This window comes from Pseudophryne corroboree, chromosome 1, assembly GCF_028390025.1.
Source record: "Pseudophryne corroboree isolate aPseCor3 chromosome 1, aPseCor3.hap2, whole genome shotgun sequence".
Lineage (NCBI taxonomy): Eukaryota > Metazoa > Chordata > Amphibia > Anura > Myobatrachidae > Pseudophryne > Pseudophryne corroboree.
Window position 1 is genome coordinate 633,180,633 of NC_086444.1, and position 16,940 is coordinate 633,197,572.

The window sequence follows — 16,940 nt, forward strand, 5'->3', positions numbered from 1 at the left end:
TGTTCCTAGGTGGTAAACATCCTTACCCCTACTTATTACAGATTCACAGAGGCAACACACGGCTTGACACCTGTTGTCCGGATTTGTGGAGAAATAATTCCACACCGAAGAGGTGGCTTTTTTGGTAGTTTGCCCAGGCATCACAATGGGCTTCTTCATCCCAAGGACAACAGGTGTCTCCCCCGGTGCCTGACTTAAACAAACTACATCACCATCAGAATCCTCATCGTCAACTTCCTCCTCAGCACCAGCAACACCCATATCCTCCTCATCCTGGTGTACTTCTACAGTGACATCTTCAATCTGACTATCAGGAACTGGACTGTGGGTGCTCCTTCCAGCACTTGCAGGGGGCGTGCAAATGGTGTAAGGAGCCACCTCTTCCCGTCCAGTGTTGGGAAGGTCAGGCATCGCAACCGCCGACACACTTGGACTCTCCTTGGGGATTTGTGATACCATCTCAGAGCGCACAGTTCTTTTCTGTGCTCTTTCCAGCTTAACTCTTTTAATTTTTCTAGCGGGAGGATGGGGGCTTCCATCGTCATGTGAAGCTGAGCCACTAGCCATGAACATAGGCCAGGGCCTCAGCCGTTCCTTGCCACTCCGTGTCATAAATGGCATATTGGCAAGTTTACGTTTCTACTCAGACGATTTAAATGTATTTTTTTGGTTCTTTTTACTGAACTTTGGCTTTTTGGATTTTACATGCCCTCTACTATTACATTGGGCATCGGCCTTGGCAGACGACGTTGATGGCATTTCATTGTCTATGTCATGGCTAGTGGCAGCAGCTTCAGCACTAGGAGGAAGTGGTTCTTCTTGATATTTCCCTATTTTATCCTCAAAATTTTTGTTCTCCATTATTTTTTGGGAGTTATATGAGACAATATGCGGTACTGGAATGACTGCTGAGACAGGATACTACCACTGGTCTGATGCAGCACAACAGGTTGTTGTTATAATGATTATACTGCAGCAGTGTACATATAGCAGCAGCGTATATCATCACTGGAATGACTGATGAGACAGGACACAATCACTGGTCTGATGCAGCACAACAGGTTGTTGTTATAATTATTATACAGCAGCAGTGTACATATAGCAGCAGCGTATATCGTCACTGGAATGACTGATGAGACAGGACACTACCACTGGTCTGATGCAGCACAACAGGTTGTTGTTATAATTATTATACTGCAGCAGTGTACATATAGCAGCACCATATATTGTCACTGGAATGACTGATTAGACAGGACACTACCTGCCATATATACAGCTACACTGGATATATGGCAGCAGAGAACACCAACACTTTGACTGGCTGGACTGATGCAGCACAATACACTGACTACACTGGACTGGTCTGCACAACACAGCACAACTTTATACAGCTACACTGGATATATGGTAGCAGAGAACACCACCACTGTGACTGGCTGGACTGATGCAGCACAATACACTGACTACACTGGACTGGTCAGCACAACACAGCACCACTTTATACAGCTACACTGGATATATGGCAGCAGAGAACACCACCACTGTGACTGGCTGGACTGATGCAGCACAATACACTGAGTGACTACACTGGACTGGACTGAGCAGCACAACACTTGCCACCCCACTTTTCCGCCCCCACACAGACACTGAACACTGAGGACACATCCTCTCTATACACTCACCGAGACTGGAGTGAATGGAATCCAAATCCCGCGAGAATCCGACAGCGGGATGATTACTTTTTCCGCGTTCGGGTTTCCGAGTCAGGCAGGAAAACCCGAGCCTGACTCGGATCTGGGCTCGGAAGGCAAAGTTCGGTAGGGTTCGGTTCTCTGAGTACCGAACCCGCTCATCTCTACTAAGAAGGCATGCCGGGAGAATGGGGAATAATAACATATACCTATATCAATGAGGTGCAATAAATTAGATGTAATGGGAAAATGTGATGTGTCCTAAATGACCCAGAGATAAATTTTGGCTAATGCACATGAACTCCAACCTCCAACTAATACTGGAAGATGGGTAAAAGGTAGGCAGCAGCAGTTCAGTGCTCAGCATTCATCTTTACCATGCAGCAAACTTGCATACACTAACAGAAGCACAAGTGTTAGAAATGTAGCATAGAAACATACTGCTAGAATTATCCTCGTAATGTGTTACAAATAACAATGCGGGTCATTCCGAGTTGATCGCTAGCTGCCGTTGTTCGCTATGTAGCGATCAGTGGAAAAAATGGCTAATCTGCGCATGCGTATGCACCGCAATGTGCACGCGCATCATATGGGTATGAAGTCCTTTGTGGTTTTGCACTGGTTCTAGCGACGATTCCAATCGCACAGCCGAACGCAAGGATATTGACAGAAAGAGGGCGTTTATGGGTATCAACTGACCATTTTCTGGGTGTGTTTGGAAAAAAGCAGGCGTGGCTGGGCGTTTGCTGGGCGGGTATCTGACATCATTATTGTGTCACTCGTCGCAGCAATCATCGCACAGGATAAGTAACTACAGGGCTGGTCTTGTTTTGCACAAAATGTGTTTGCAGCCGCTCTGCTGCACAGGCGTTCGCACTCCTGCAAAGCGAAAATACACTCCCCGGTGGGCGGCGACTATACGTTTGCACGGCTGCTAAAAACTGCTAGCAACTGATCAACTCGGAGTGACCCCCAATATCTCTTTCATTTGTTTGCTTTTGTCTCTTATTTCAAAACTGTCACTCGGGTACATAGTCACAGTAAAAAAATAAAAAAAAACCCTGTATTTTTCCTCCTTGTACATGTAGGACTTGATGTCTCACACTTCTTAATTGGAATAGTAATAACAAAACAAAGGCCCGTCAATTTATATTCTGGGATTTGAGCATATTATTATTTTACAAGCTAACTGGATCACATTGATATTCATCTGCCTTTTTCATACATTACAAAAGATAATTTATTTTGGTATTAGAGATGTGCGGTCCAAGTTCCAATTCAGAACTTCACGTGGTTCGGAATTCAGATTTTAAATCCATATTTCAGGTTTTGGTTTGCAATAATCACATGATTTTAGCTTTTTTTAAATCAATGATTATCGTTTTTTCATTGAATTAAATCAAACCGAAATCTGAATCAGAAACCAAAACACTTTAGGGCGGTTTTCCAAAACCAAAACATGAGGATGAACCACCACACTTCGCACACCTTTCTAGTATTAGATAAATATTTCCACTGTAGTCATTACCAGATCTACTAATAATGGGGGTAATTCCAAGTTGATCGCAGCAGGAATTTTGTTAGCAGTTGGCCAAAACCATGTGCACTGCAGGGGAGGCAGATATAACATGTGCAGAAAGAGTTAGATTTGGGTGGGTTATTTTGTTACTGTGCAGGGTAAATACTGGCTGCTTTATTTTTACACTGCAAATTAGATTGCAGATTGAACACACCACACCCAAATCTAACTCTCTCTGCACATGTTAAATCGGCCTCCCCTGCAGTGCACATGGTTTTGCCCAATTGCTAACATAAATCCTGCTGCGATCAACTTGGAATTACCCCCAATGTGTAAACTATCCATTTACACTTTCACAGCATTCTGTGTGGTTATATTTATATCCCATAGAGACACTCCTCTGCCTAGTTGGGTTTCAATAGTGGGATCCTGCCTTCATGACAACTCATATAACTGGTTAGTAGGAAAAAGCTGGCGGCTTCTAGAAGGGGAAAATATGCGAGATAAGCAAGTTTAATAAAATTATGAAAAAAATACATTTAACAGTTCTTGCTATAAAATGATTGCATCAAATCCATATTAAAGTACATTGTAGTTCCTCATAAATAAAAAAACATATTGAATAACCAGTAACAGATTTTGTTGAACCCATAAGATAAGCCCAGCATGGCACATCGGCTCTGAGTAACATGGCTAGGGTTGTATAAGGTTGTGATGGACAAATGATTTGAAATGCTTCACCCTGCAGTAACTTTTGGGGGTTTTCTTTAGTTTACATTATTTTTAAGTGTAGAAGACTGTAAAAATATTGAACATAATGTGCTGTATAAAGACTGTGCATTGATGTCAGGCTGAACAATTTTAATAAAGTTTTTTAAACAGTTTTACTGTATATTTTACTTAATGTTGAACCATATGAAAACTAATGGTGCCCATCCATAAGCAATCAATTGGGAAATTCTGCGTTTTGCAGGTGATTGTAGAAGAAAACGGCAATGTATGGGATTCACCAATATCCGATTCCAACCAAAAAGTAATCAGAATCAGTAAGTCATGTTGTTTAAAATGTTGGATTTCACCAACTAATCCGGGCTATAGATTGCTAGTGTATGGTAGCAGTCTGCTAAAAAAGAAACATAATCACCTCCTGTTGTTTAGCAGTAAATTATACCAATCTATAGTCACCAGCCAGGTATCCCTTAAGGTGTTGGAATCCCAATCATTCCCGTGAGATTCCTGGAGAACAGCTACATCAGGCTTAAATCGTTTCAAATGGGACAGAACCTTTATTTTGTAATTGGCATATTAAGGCTGTCAACATTCTGAGACACAAATTTTATAGGCTTCTTGACATCTATCACACGTCCACCCCCACCATACCCGAGCAAGAAAAAGATATCTTCAGTTTGCACCACCAATATGTCCCAGTTATGTATAATAAATAAACAACAGTAAAACAATATTAAAAGTGTGTTTGGAACCTTTCCTGTTTACAACTTTTAAAAAACCCAAATGAGCAGCCAAGGAGGCTGCATAACTAACAAAAAATGTAACTGTTGTGAAAATGTGGGAAGCAGGAAGGCTGTTGGCCAAGGCAATGGAATCATTTATTTATTGCAGACCCACCAGTTTTACTGTCCTGCTGTAGAGAAATGATTTCAGATATTTCCTGCACCCATGATATGGACTGGGAACTGAAGTTCGAGAGGTCTGGTGTGCTATCCAACAAGTCCACAGCAGATGGAGAGGAAGGTGGGTAGGGAGGGTCTGTAGTAAGAGCAAACTATTATTGCCCCTGGCACCTCACTGTTGTTTGGCCACAAACTTATCCATAGATTTAAAAAAAGAAGGGGTGGTGCACTCAAACCACCACAGGATGGTATAGTATAGTACAGTACAGGGGGCCCAAAAATAAAGATTGAAATTTATCTCCAAGGTGTTATGCAATAGTCCATACAGGGCTCCCATTCCAACCACAGTGCAACCAGTGACACAGGTAAGGGTGAGGCACTGTGTGGAGCACCTCTGGAGCATAGTACATTTGTCAGGCAACCTTGGCAGGGAGCGTTATGGCTTCAAGGTATATTCACCACCGATTGGATGTTCCAAGTGTTCTGGTAGCAGAATAATTTGCAGCTTTGGGTCAGAGGAGCTTTCTCAAAGCAGGAGAATGCCAAATTGTGCTGACAAGATGGCATCCATAAGCAGCATCTCGCACCTGTAAAGGCTGGATTTCACAAAAAAACAGTTTTGGCACTGCGCTAAAGAAAGAGAATAGGTTAAAACTGTATAGTGCTGCTGCAAGGAGTGGGGCTACTACCTAGCTCCACTAGACTATAGACACGAAAAACACAAGATTTTTCCCCAGCGCACAGTACAGGATATACAATAAGGAAAGCTGAAACCAATTTTTTCGATTCCTTAAATCTCTTTTTTTATTGAATAATTCAAGAGAGGTTCAATATCCAGCTTAAAAACATACATCAATAAAATTAGTGACTGCCTATTACCGGTAAACATACACATAACAATTACAGACAAAAAGAGTATAAAGACAAGATTCATCTTTGGGGTCAATATATCGATGATATCATTATCGTCTGGCGAGGAGAACGGAATGAACTTGAGAACTTTATACGAGAGATCAATAACAATAAAGTAAATCTAGAGTTCACCAGTACGATAAGTGAAAAGGCTATAAACTTCCTCGATCTTACGATTTATGTGGAAAATAACAAGTTAGAAACTAAGACATATATAAAACCTACGGATACGAACAGTTATGTGAATGCAAGAAGCAATCACCATAAAAGGTGGATTCAAAACATCCCAGGGGGACAAATGAAGCGTTTAAAACGTAACTGTTCTAAAAACGTGGATTTTGAGGTACAGGTAGAAGAACTTGTAAAGAATTTTGAGGAAAAAGGTTTTGATAAAGGTCAGCTAATAGAGGTTAAGAACCGTGTAATGGATATAGACCGGTCGGAACTTCTTGAATATAAACAAAAAAAGACCTTAGATCAGGGGGAGGATGTTTTATTTATCACTACATTTTCAGCACAAAATCGTAAGATAGAAGAGAGTGTCCGTAAACATTGGAACATCTTATTATCCGATGAGGTTCTAAAAGGACTACTTCCTGAGAAACCACATATAATTTATAGGAGAGCACCCACTCTCAAGTCCACTCTAGTCAGGAGTTACTTAAAACCTGAAGTAAGAACGAAGGAGGGGGGAAAAGTGGGTTTCTCAAGATGTGGTGTCTGTACGGGCTGTCAAAAAACCAGATTGAATTCAGTGAAGATTGTGGAAACGGTTGTATCGTCCTCGAATGGTGCAGAATTTAAGATCAGAGAACGTTTGAATTGTAGTAGCTCAGGCGTAATTTATTTGTTATCTTGTCCCTGTGGACTACAGTATGTAGGCCAGACTAAACGGAAGTTGCACGTAAGGGTACAGGAGCATTTGTGCAACATAAAGAATAGAAAGAAAGATCATAGTGTGTCTGCCCATTTTCTAGAAAAACATCAGGGCAATCCATGTGGTTGTTATGCACACCAGTGCCAGCAGGAAAGTACTGGTGTCAGAACTGTTATGCACTCCAGTGTCTGCAGGAATGTACTGGTGTTTGAACTGTTATGCAAAACAGATGGACTCACAGACAAACTGGGGGATATGACATAACGTACACAGAAGGTGATAGGGTAACAAAATACACACAAAGTGAACAGAGAAGCCCAGAGGCTAAGGAACTGGGTATCTCCCTTGTATTAGAACTGCTAAGATGGAAAAAGCAAGATGTTGTGTTTTAATACGTAGAGTACCCGAAATGCTGTTGCTAAGGGCAACAGCAAAACCCTAAAGGGTTACCAACGGGTGTGGCAGTAAACTCCTTGGTCAGAGATGGAATGATAGACACAAGGAGAATCTCCACAATCCAAATTCTCACTTGCAGTGCACAGGTTTTAGCTTACTGCCACTAAACTGACCCCTGACACCTAGCACAGTGAGACAGGATTAGACAGGCAAGTCTTAGAATACAGCCGCAAACTTGCTAAGTTCACAGAGTAGTAACAGAACCCCAGCAAGCTAAACGACTGACTCCAGTCTTACTGCTAGGTCTGGATTGGCAGAGTGTAATACCAAATTCCCAGGCCTATTTGCAGTAAGCAACAAACAAATACAAAGCTACACAGTACTGGCTAACGTTCATGAACTGACTAACCAACAAAGATTCAACAGCATCTGCTTACCCTGAAAAGAGGCCTTATAAAGCAGGTGCTGTCCACGCCCCACTCAGACCTCACAGACTGTGAGCACAAAAACCAGCACCGGATCCCCTGCCGTGCACAGAGCCTATAACCACTGCACAGCAAAAGACCCGAACCGGAGTATCAGCTGCGCTCAGGTTACTCCACTAGCACTTGTCTCCCGGTTGCCATGACGACGTGGCAGCACAAGGCAGGAGACCCTAACAGTACCCCCCCTCTGACGAGGGGTCAAAGAACCCCTACCACCGGGTTTATCGGGGAACTGCGAGAAGAAAGAGCGTATCAGTCTGGGGGCATGAAGATCACAACTGCGCACCCACGACCGCTCCTCCGGGCCATACCCCTTCCAGTGCACCAAAAATGACAGCCGACCCCGAACCACCTTGGAGTCAAGAATCCTTTCAACAACAAACTCCCTCTGGCCACGTATCAGAAGAGGGGAAGGTCTTCCACTGGTAGAAGGATTACTAATCGCCCGTTTTAAAAGGGAACAATGAAATGTTTTATTGATACCCAAAGAACGGGGCAGATCTAACTGAAATGCCACCGGATTGATAACCCTGGTGATCTTATAAGGGCCGATGAACCGGGGCCCTAACTTATGAGATGGCTGTCTCAACTTCAAATTCTTGGTAGACAACCAGACGAAGTCTCCTAATTTGAAGCTGCAGGGTCTTTTCCGCTTATCAAAAACCCTTTTGGTCACTAATGACACAGACACAAGGGCTTTCTTCACTTTCCGCCAAATACCTCTAAGGACCGAAACCACAGAGGAACCACCAGGCGTGGAGTCCACGGGGTCAAAAGAATTGGCCTTAGGATGATGCCCATACACACAAAGGAAGGGAGAGATCCCTGTAGCAGAGTGAGCCGCGTTGTTATAGGCAAACTCCGCCATGGACAGATGAGCAACCCAGTCAGTCTGACACTTGGAGACATAACACCTGAGGAACTGCTCCAAGGACTGGTTCACCCTTTCAGTCTGCCCATTAGACTGCGGATGGTAGCCTGACGACAAGCTGACAGAAATCTGGAGATCGGAACAAAATGCCCTCCAGAATTTGGCCACAAACTGGGATCCGCGGTCAGAGACCACATCAAGTGGCAACCCGTGGAGACGCACAACATGCAGCATAAATAATTCAGACAGGCGTCTGGCTGATGGCAGCCCAACCAGTGGAACGAAGTGCGCCATCTTCGAAAACCTGTCAACGACAACCCAGATGGCTGTCATCCCCGAGGATTTGGGCAAGTCCGCCACAAAATCCATTGAAATGTGGGTCCATGGCTTAGATGGGATAGAGAGTGGATGTAATGGGCCAACAGGAACCCCTCTAGGAGTCTTATTTCGGGCACAGATGTCACATGCCCGAACCCACTGATCCACATCCTTAGCCACCGAGGGCCACCACACCGCCCTAGATAGCAACTCCCGAGTTCTGGCAATACCCGGGTGACCTGCCGACTTCTTGGCATGGAATTCCAGGAACACTCGCTGTCTTAACCTAGGAGGCACAAACAAAAGACCTACCGGAAGGTCTGGAGGAGCCTGCTCCTGTGCTCTAAGGACTAATGATAAGAGGTCCTGGGTAATGCCCACTTTAATACATGATGGGGAAACAATGGGCAACGGCTCCTCGGTGGTCTCCTGGATTGGAGCAAAACTCCGCGAGAGCGCATCAGCCTTGATGTTTTTTGACCCAGGGCGATATGTTATCAAAAAATTAAAGCGAGCAAAAAACAAAGCCCGTCGTGCCTGCCTGGCATTGAGACGCTTCGCTGACTCTAAATATGCCAGATTCTTATGGTCAGTGAGAATTGAGACCACAAACTTAGCCCCCTCAAGCCAGTGTCTCCACTCCTCGAGTGCATCCTTAATAGCCAACAATTCCCGGTTACCCACGTCATAATTCATCTCGGCAGGCGAAAATTTACGGGAAAAGTAAGCACAGGGATGAAGGCGATTATCAGACACTCCCATCTGAGAAAGCACTGCCCCAATACCCATCTCAGAGGCATCCACCTCCACCACAAAAGGACGCTCTGGATCTGGGTGTCGCAGCACCTTGGCCGAAACAAATGCCCTTTTGAGACGGGCAAAAGCCGCTTTAGCCTCACAAGACCAGTGAGCAACATCCGCCCCTTTCTTAGTGAGTGCCACCAAGGGCGCCACTATAGACGAAAATCCAGCGATAAATCGTCTATAAAAATTCGCAAAGCCCAGGAAACGCTGAAGCGCCTTCAAACTAGTGGGCTGCACCCAATCCAGGACTGCCTGTACCTTGGAACCCTCCATTTGGAAACCTTCTGGGGAGATAATATATCCTAGAAATGCGATTTGCTGAACTTCAAATTCGCACTTCTCCAGCTTTGCCCCAAGCCGGTGGTCTCTGAGTTTCTGGAGGACTAAGCGTACATGCTTCCGATGTTCCTCCAGGGAATGGGAGAAGATTAGGATGTCATCTAAGTATACAACTAAGAATCTATCCAAATATTCCCTGAGCACATCATTCATGAAATCCTGGAAGACTGCCGGGGCATTACAGAGCCCAAAAGGCATCACCAAATATTCATAATGCCCTGAGTGGGTATTAAAGGCAGTCTTCCATTCATCCCCCTCTCTTATTCGGATTAGATTGTACGCACCGCGTAGGTCAATCTTAGAAAAAATGGTGGCAGTACGAAGCTGGTCAAACAAGACCGAAATGAGAGGCAGTGGGTATGAGTTTTTAATCGTGATACGGTTCAATTCCCTGAAGTCGATGCAGGGTCGCAACGAACCGTCCTTTTTACCCACGAAGAAGAACCCCGACCCAACTGGAGACTGTGAAGGTCTGATAAATCCCTTAGCCAAGTTCTCCTGAATGTACTCTGCCATAGCCTGAGTCTCAGGACGTGACAGGGAGTACAACCTGCTCTTGGGAAGCTTAGCATTTGGCAACAAATCAATGGCACAGTCATAGGGGCGATGGGGAGGTAGTACCTCTGCAACTTTTTTGGAGAACACGTCCGCAAAATCTGCATAACACCCTGGCAATCCTGGCAAACTTAGCTGCGAGAGCCTGACTGGAAGGCTCAAGCAACTCCTGAAACAATCAGTACCCCAACTAAGAATCTCCCCAGAGACCCAGTCAAATTGAGGATTGTGGGCCCTTAACCAGGGTAACCCCAACACCAATGGGGCAAAAGTACAGACAGTCACATAAAAGGACAATTTTTCAGAGTGTGTGGCTCCAATAAACAAAGAAATCTGGCTAGTGCAAGAGGTAATTTTACCTTGGGATAATGGTTCCCCGTTTAACCCACAAATCTCAATTTCCGATGCCAAGGGTACTAAGGGAACAGAGTGTTTCAGGGCGAATTGGCGGTCCATAAAAACCCCGTCGGCCCCACTGTCCACAAAGGCCTCAGTCTTGACAGTTTGACCGAGGATCTTCAAGGTCACCGGAATGATAAAAGTCTTCTTGGGAAATTCTGACTTCTGGCCTGACAGGATATTTCCCATCACCCTCAGGCCCTGAAGTTTTCCGGCTTTTCTGGGCATGATACTACCACATGACCTTTATTCCCACAGTACAAACACAACCCCTGCTGTCTCCTCCGCGTCTTCTCACGCGAGGAGAGGCGGGTAGCCCCAATCTGCATAGGCTCCTCAGAAAATTCCTCAGAGTCTGAGGTTCCCTTGGGAAGGAAGGAAATCTCAGTCTCCCTTTCAAGCCTACGCTCTCTCAGCCGTCTATCCACCCGGATGGATAACTGCATGAGCTGATCCAAGCTATCAGGCAAGGGATATTGTACCAGTTGGTCCTTTATCTGGTTAGAAAGACCTCTTCGGTACTGGTGTCTCAGGGCTGGGTCATTCCACTGGGTATCATGGGCCAACCTCCGAAACTCCGTACAGTAAACCTCAACTGGCCTGCGCCCTTGCTTAAGGATCGAAATCTGAGCCTCGGCTGAGGCCGTCTTGTCAGGGTCATCATACAACATGCCCAGTGCCGTAAAAAAAGCATCAACACTTTTAAGCGACGGACAGTCAGGCTGCAACCCATATGCCCAGACCTGTGGGTCTCCTTGTAGCAAGGAAATCACTATGCCCACCCGCTGAATCTCCGACCCAGAAGACTGAGGCCTAAGCCGGAAGTATAGCTTGCAGCTCTCCTTGAAACAAAAGAACTGCGAGCGATCTCCAGAAAAACGATCCGGGAGATTTACTTTCGGCTCCTTAACCCCTGCAGGTGCTGCTGCTGCGGGAGCTCCGCCAGCAGCCTGGGAGGTGTGCATTTTAATGGACAAATCATTAAATTGTCGAGTCAGGACCTGCACCTGATCGACCACCTGTTGCAACGTATTTTGAGGGGTATGCTCCATATTCCCACAAAATTTCAACAGGAGTATTAGGCTGCTGAATATGTTATGCACACCAGTGCCAGCAGGAAAGTACTGGTGTCAGAACTGTTATGCACTCCAGTGTCTGCAGGAATGTACTGGTGTTTGAACTGTTATGCAAAACAGATGGACTCACAGACAAACTGGGGGATATGACATAACGTACACAGAAGGTGATAGGGTAACAAAATACACACAAAGTGAACAGAGAAGCCCAGAGGCTAAGGAACTGGGTATCTCCCTTGTATTAGAACTGCTAAGATGGAAAAAGCAAGATGTTGTGTTTTAATACGTAGAGTACCCGAAATGCTGTTGCTAAGGGCAACAGCAAAACCCTAAAGGGTTACCAACGGGTGTGGCAGTAAACTCCTTGGTCAGAGATGGAATGATAGACACAAGGAGAATCTCCACAATCCAAATTCTCACTTGCAGTGCACAGGTTTTAGCTTACTGCCACTAAACTGACCCCTGACACCTAGCACAGTGAGACAGGATTAGACAGGCAAGTCTTAGAATACAGCCGCAAACTTGCTAAGTTCACAGAGTAGTAACAGAACCCCAGCAAGCTAAACGACTGACTCCAGTCTTACTGCTAGGTCTGGATTGGCAGAGTGTAATACCAAATTCCCAGGCCTATTTGCAGTAAGCAACAAACAAATACAAAGCTACACAGTACTGGCTAACGTTCATGAACTGACTAACCAACAAAGATTCAGCAGCATCTGCTTACCCTGAAAAGAGGCCTTATAAAGCAGGTGCTGTCCACGCCCCACTCAGACCTCACAGACTGTGAGCACAAAAACCAGCACCGGATCCCCTGCCGTGCACAGAGCCTATAACCACTGCACAGCAAAAGACCCGAACCGGAGTATCAGCTGCGCTCAGGTTACTCCACTAGCACTTGTCTCCCGGTTGCCATGACGACGTGGCAGCACAGGGCAGGAGACCCTAACAGTGGTTTACAATTTGTAGGTCTAAGGAAGGTTCCTGTACCATGGAGAAGGGGACGTTTGGAGGAGTTCTTGATTAAAGAAGAAACGAAACTGATATATCAATTAGGTACCCTTACACCTAGGGGATTGAATATCGATTTTGATTTAATGCCTTTTTTATGAATAGGTAGTATATAGAGGCAGTAAGTAATGGATTTTTTGAATGTATCGTAAGGAGAAGTTAATTTAGAATTGTTAGTATACTCATATAGTGAGTATATGTGTTTTTCTCTCTTTTTTGGCCCGTTCCATTTAGATTGTACGGTTTTTAACAGATGATATTTTTTAAAACACATAGAAATATGAGTTAATAGTTTAGTACCCACATAGTGTAAGTAACACCTTCCTTTTAGATATTGTATTTTTAAATATTGCACCCTATTGTGGTGTGTTTTAATAGTGTATTGTAATAAAATTATAAGTTATAAGGTTTTAGGAGCACTGTTTTATGTTGGTATATGTGGTGTTGGTGTATACTGTCCCCCCGCTTTTTTGGGACCGCAAATGGTCGATATAACATAGTGTAGGAAGACATCTGGGTGGACCAGGAAGTGTATAATACAGTGGAACGCATTTGGAACACATATAGGAAAAGGAAGATCCGGCTGGAACGCATCTGGAACGCACACAGGAACAGGAAGTAACGGCTGGACGTCCTACATAGCTGAGAATGGGAGATGGAGCGATTACTTTGCATTCCTGACGAAGCCTCCCGCAGGCGAAACGCGTCGATTACGGAGAACATCGATCCCGACCAACGCTGAGTAACGCTACACACAGCGTGCACGGGACTTCCGCCGGCGGACTCCGGACCCAGCTCATCAGTTTTGAGGACACACCAGCCAGAGAGTTCCCTCCTGGAGAGAGCATGTTGGTGCGTTGGAAGGTAATTCCTTATTAAGACAGGACTTCCTTTGCTGTCAGCAATAACTGTGGGGATGTGCCCATTCTGATTGGAAGGATCACCACTTCTACAAATACAGTTTATATAACTGGGAGTGTGCCCCTTTTAAAAGGACTTTGGAAGGAAATCTGCAGTCACTATCTGCAGTCACTATCTTATTACCATAGAAGGAGTAAGTCGCAGAGTAGCGCATCCGACCTATGAGGACTGGTTGCATTCCATTCTTGTACTGGAGACTACCTAAGTACTGTGGGGCATAGTGAATATTCACTCTTCATATATCCCCATTCTATATGTATTTTTGTCTGTAATTGTTATGTGTATGTTTACCGGTAATAGGCAGTCACTAATTTTATTGATGTATGCTTTTTAGCTGGATATTGAACCTCTCTTGAATTATTCAATAAAAAAAGAGATTTAAGGAATCGAAAAAAATGGTTTCAGCTTTTCTTATTGTATATCCTGTACTGTGCGCTGGGGAAAAGGCTTGATTTCAGCTGTCAGCCCATCTCCAAGTACACTGAGACCAGCATCAGAGGTGCCCAGGAGTATCCACAAGTTTTCTTTGAATATAGTTTGGCCAAAGGTCTCCTAAACTTTGCAAAACCAGACCAACTTGTAGGGATGGCCAGGGAGACCTGTAACACAAGTCTAGCTTGGTAAGACTGGCCACCAGAAGTCTCAGACTTATTTACATTTTTTGGTTAAAATTTATAAACTTTAATTGTATCACAGATATATTCTGAGAAGGAACAGTAAATAAAACATTCCAGTTGAAGTGTAATAAAAAATTTTAGCAGTGGGAAAGATATTGACGGAGGAAGAGAAATGCAGATGCACACTCTTAGCACTAAGAACACTGATAGTAAAAATATTTTTTTACGTTCCGCGTTAGCGCACTTGGGAATTTTGTGTTTTCCTTATCAATGTGTGATCTGAAATGTAGGAACCCAGCTAATTAAAACACCTGAGGGTGAATGGGAGGAGTGCCAATCCAGAGGAAGGAAGCCTTGCCTTCCAGTGTACAATATATACACAAATATAGTGGGAAAAGGGGGGACCTGGACTGCACATCCTAGTATTAAAGATATCAAGAGGTGCTATCATGCTGAGGCTTCCAATACTATGCTGGAGGAAGAGAGATGCAGATGCACACTCTTAGCACTAAGAACACTGATAGTAAAAATAATTTAAATAAATCCTCACAATTAACATGGAGTATAATTGAAGTTCTTAGCACTAGGGTGTTGGTCTATGCAAAGATAAGTTATGTGTAGATGTTACCTTACAGCTGAGACTGCAGCTCCATCAGATTTTCCTTCTCTGGCAATGGCCCCACAAGCTTCATGCACCTCAGGCTGCCCCATACTCACAGTACAGTGATAAGTAGACAATGAGCAATAACTCTTTTGCATAGTGAAATATACATCTTTACCTTACCTGCTGCAACACTTCTTTGCTATAACTAGGAAAAATTCAGCTAAAACTTTATTTGAATATACTTTTTTGAATATACTGTAGTATAAACACACAATAACCATCACAAAATACAGATATAATATAATAATAAAACAGATTATTAAAATTAGCAAACTCAGATTGATTAGTCAGCTACTTTAAAGTAAACACAAAGTGCTATTGTTGGAATACTCTGTTCCTGGGTGGTTACTGTTCTATAATATGCATGTATTTGTAATAGGATAAGCAACTAATGCTGTCCTTTCTTGATTCCAGAAAAACAATAGATTTGACTTTCCAGTGATAAAGCACAATAAACAAAGTTACATTTTAAATAGCACAATTATCTTCAGCACTTCAGCGTATAAACAGCTCAGTGTCAAAATGCTCCTTAATCAATTTATGTTTCTTCATCTGTGGCTCCCAGTGCTGACCCACTGTCTCTGAATATCTGCCTCACTCTGCCCAATGCACCATCAGCAGGTACTCAGTGGTGCTTGTCACTCTACACTAATGTTGCTTGCCCAGTCTCTCTCTCTCTCTCTACCAATCTCTACTATGCATCTGCAACCAATGACTCACTGTTCTGTTGCTGGCTTTTCTCTTTTTGGCATGTTGCTGCTCCGCATAGTGTTGCTGAATGCGGCTATGTCCAAACACTCATGCTGCCTGTCCCCACTGAAGTGTTTGTATTGTAGCATATGTGGAAGAATTGAATATAATCTGTTGTTTCAAGTAGGTCTCTGAGCACCATCTATTTTTGGAGTATATATACTGTACATATATATATATATATATATATATATATATATGATTTTAATACCTACCAGTAAATCCTTTTCTCTTAGTCCGTAGAGGATGCTGGGGTCACCATAGAACCATGGAGGGTATAGACAGGATCCGCAGGAGACAGGGGCACTTTAAGACTTTAAAAAGGTGTGAACTGGCTCCTCCCTCTATGCCCCTCCTCCAGACTCCAGATATAGGAACTGTGCCAGGGAGACGGACATTTCGAGGAAAGGATTTATTGTTAAACTAAGGTGAGATTCATACCAGCTCACACCTCAAGCATGCCGCACAATGTGGCATTCAACAGAACACAAGCCAATGGCATGAACAATTGCAGCAACATGCTGCCAATAAATGTAACACAACATGTGTGTAACCACAACTAATAACTGCAGATACAGTACGCACTGGGACGGGCGCCCAGCATCCTCTACGGACTAAGAAAAAAGGATTTACCGGTAGGTATTAAAATCCTATTTTCTCATACGTCCTAGAGGATGCTGGGGTCACCATAGAACCATGGGGTTATACCAAAGCTCTAGAACGGGCGGGAGAGTGTGGATGACTCTGCAGCACCGATTGACCGAACTTAAGGTTTTCATCGGCCAAGGTGTCAAACTTGTAGAACTTTGCAAATGTGTTTGACCCCGGCCAAGTAGCTGCTCGGCAAAGTTGCAATGCCGAGACCCTCCAGGCAGCCGCCCAGGATGAGCCCACCTTTCTAGTAGAATGGGCCTACACTGGTGGACTTCCGGTGGGCAGACCTACGTCTGGCCGCGTTTTAACCTGAGCTCTCCGTCCCCCTGCTCCCTTACCAACTAATAAGGGGAGCAAAAATACACTCAGGCCCCTCAAATTATCACCGGGCCTGGCGGAGATAGAGGTGGGTAAGAGGGCACCGACGCCCCGGCTCCCCGCCGCCTCCAATCC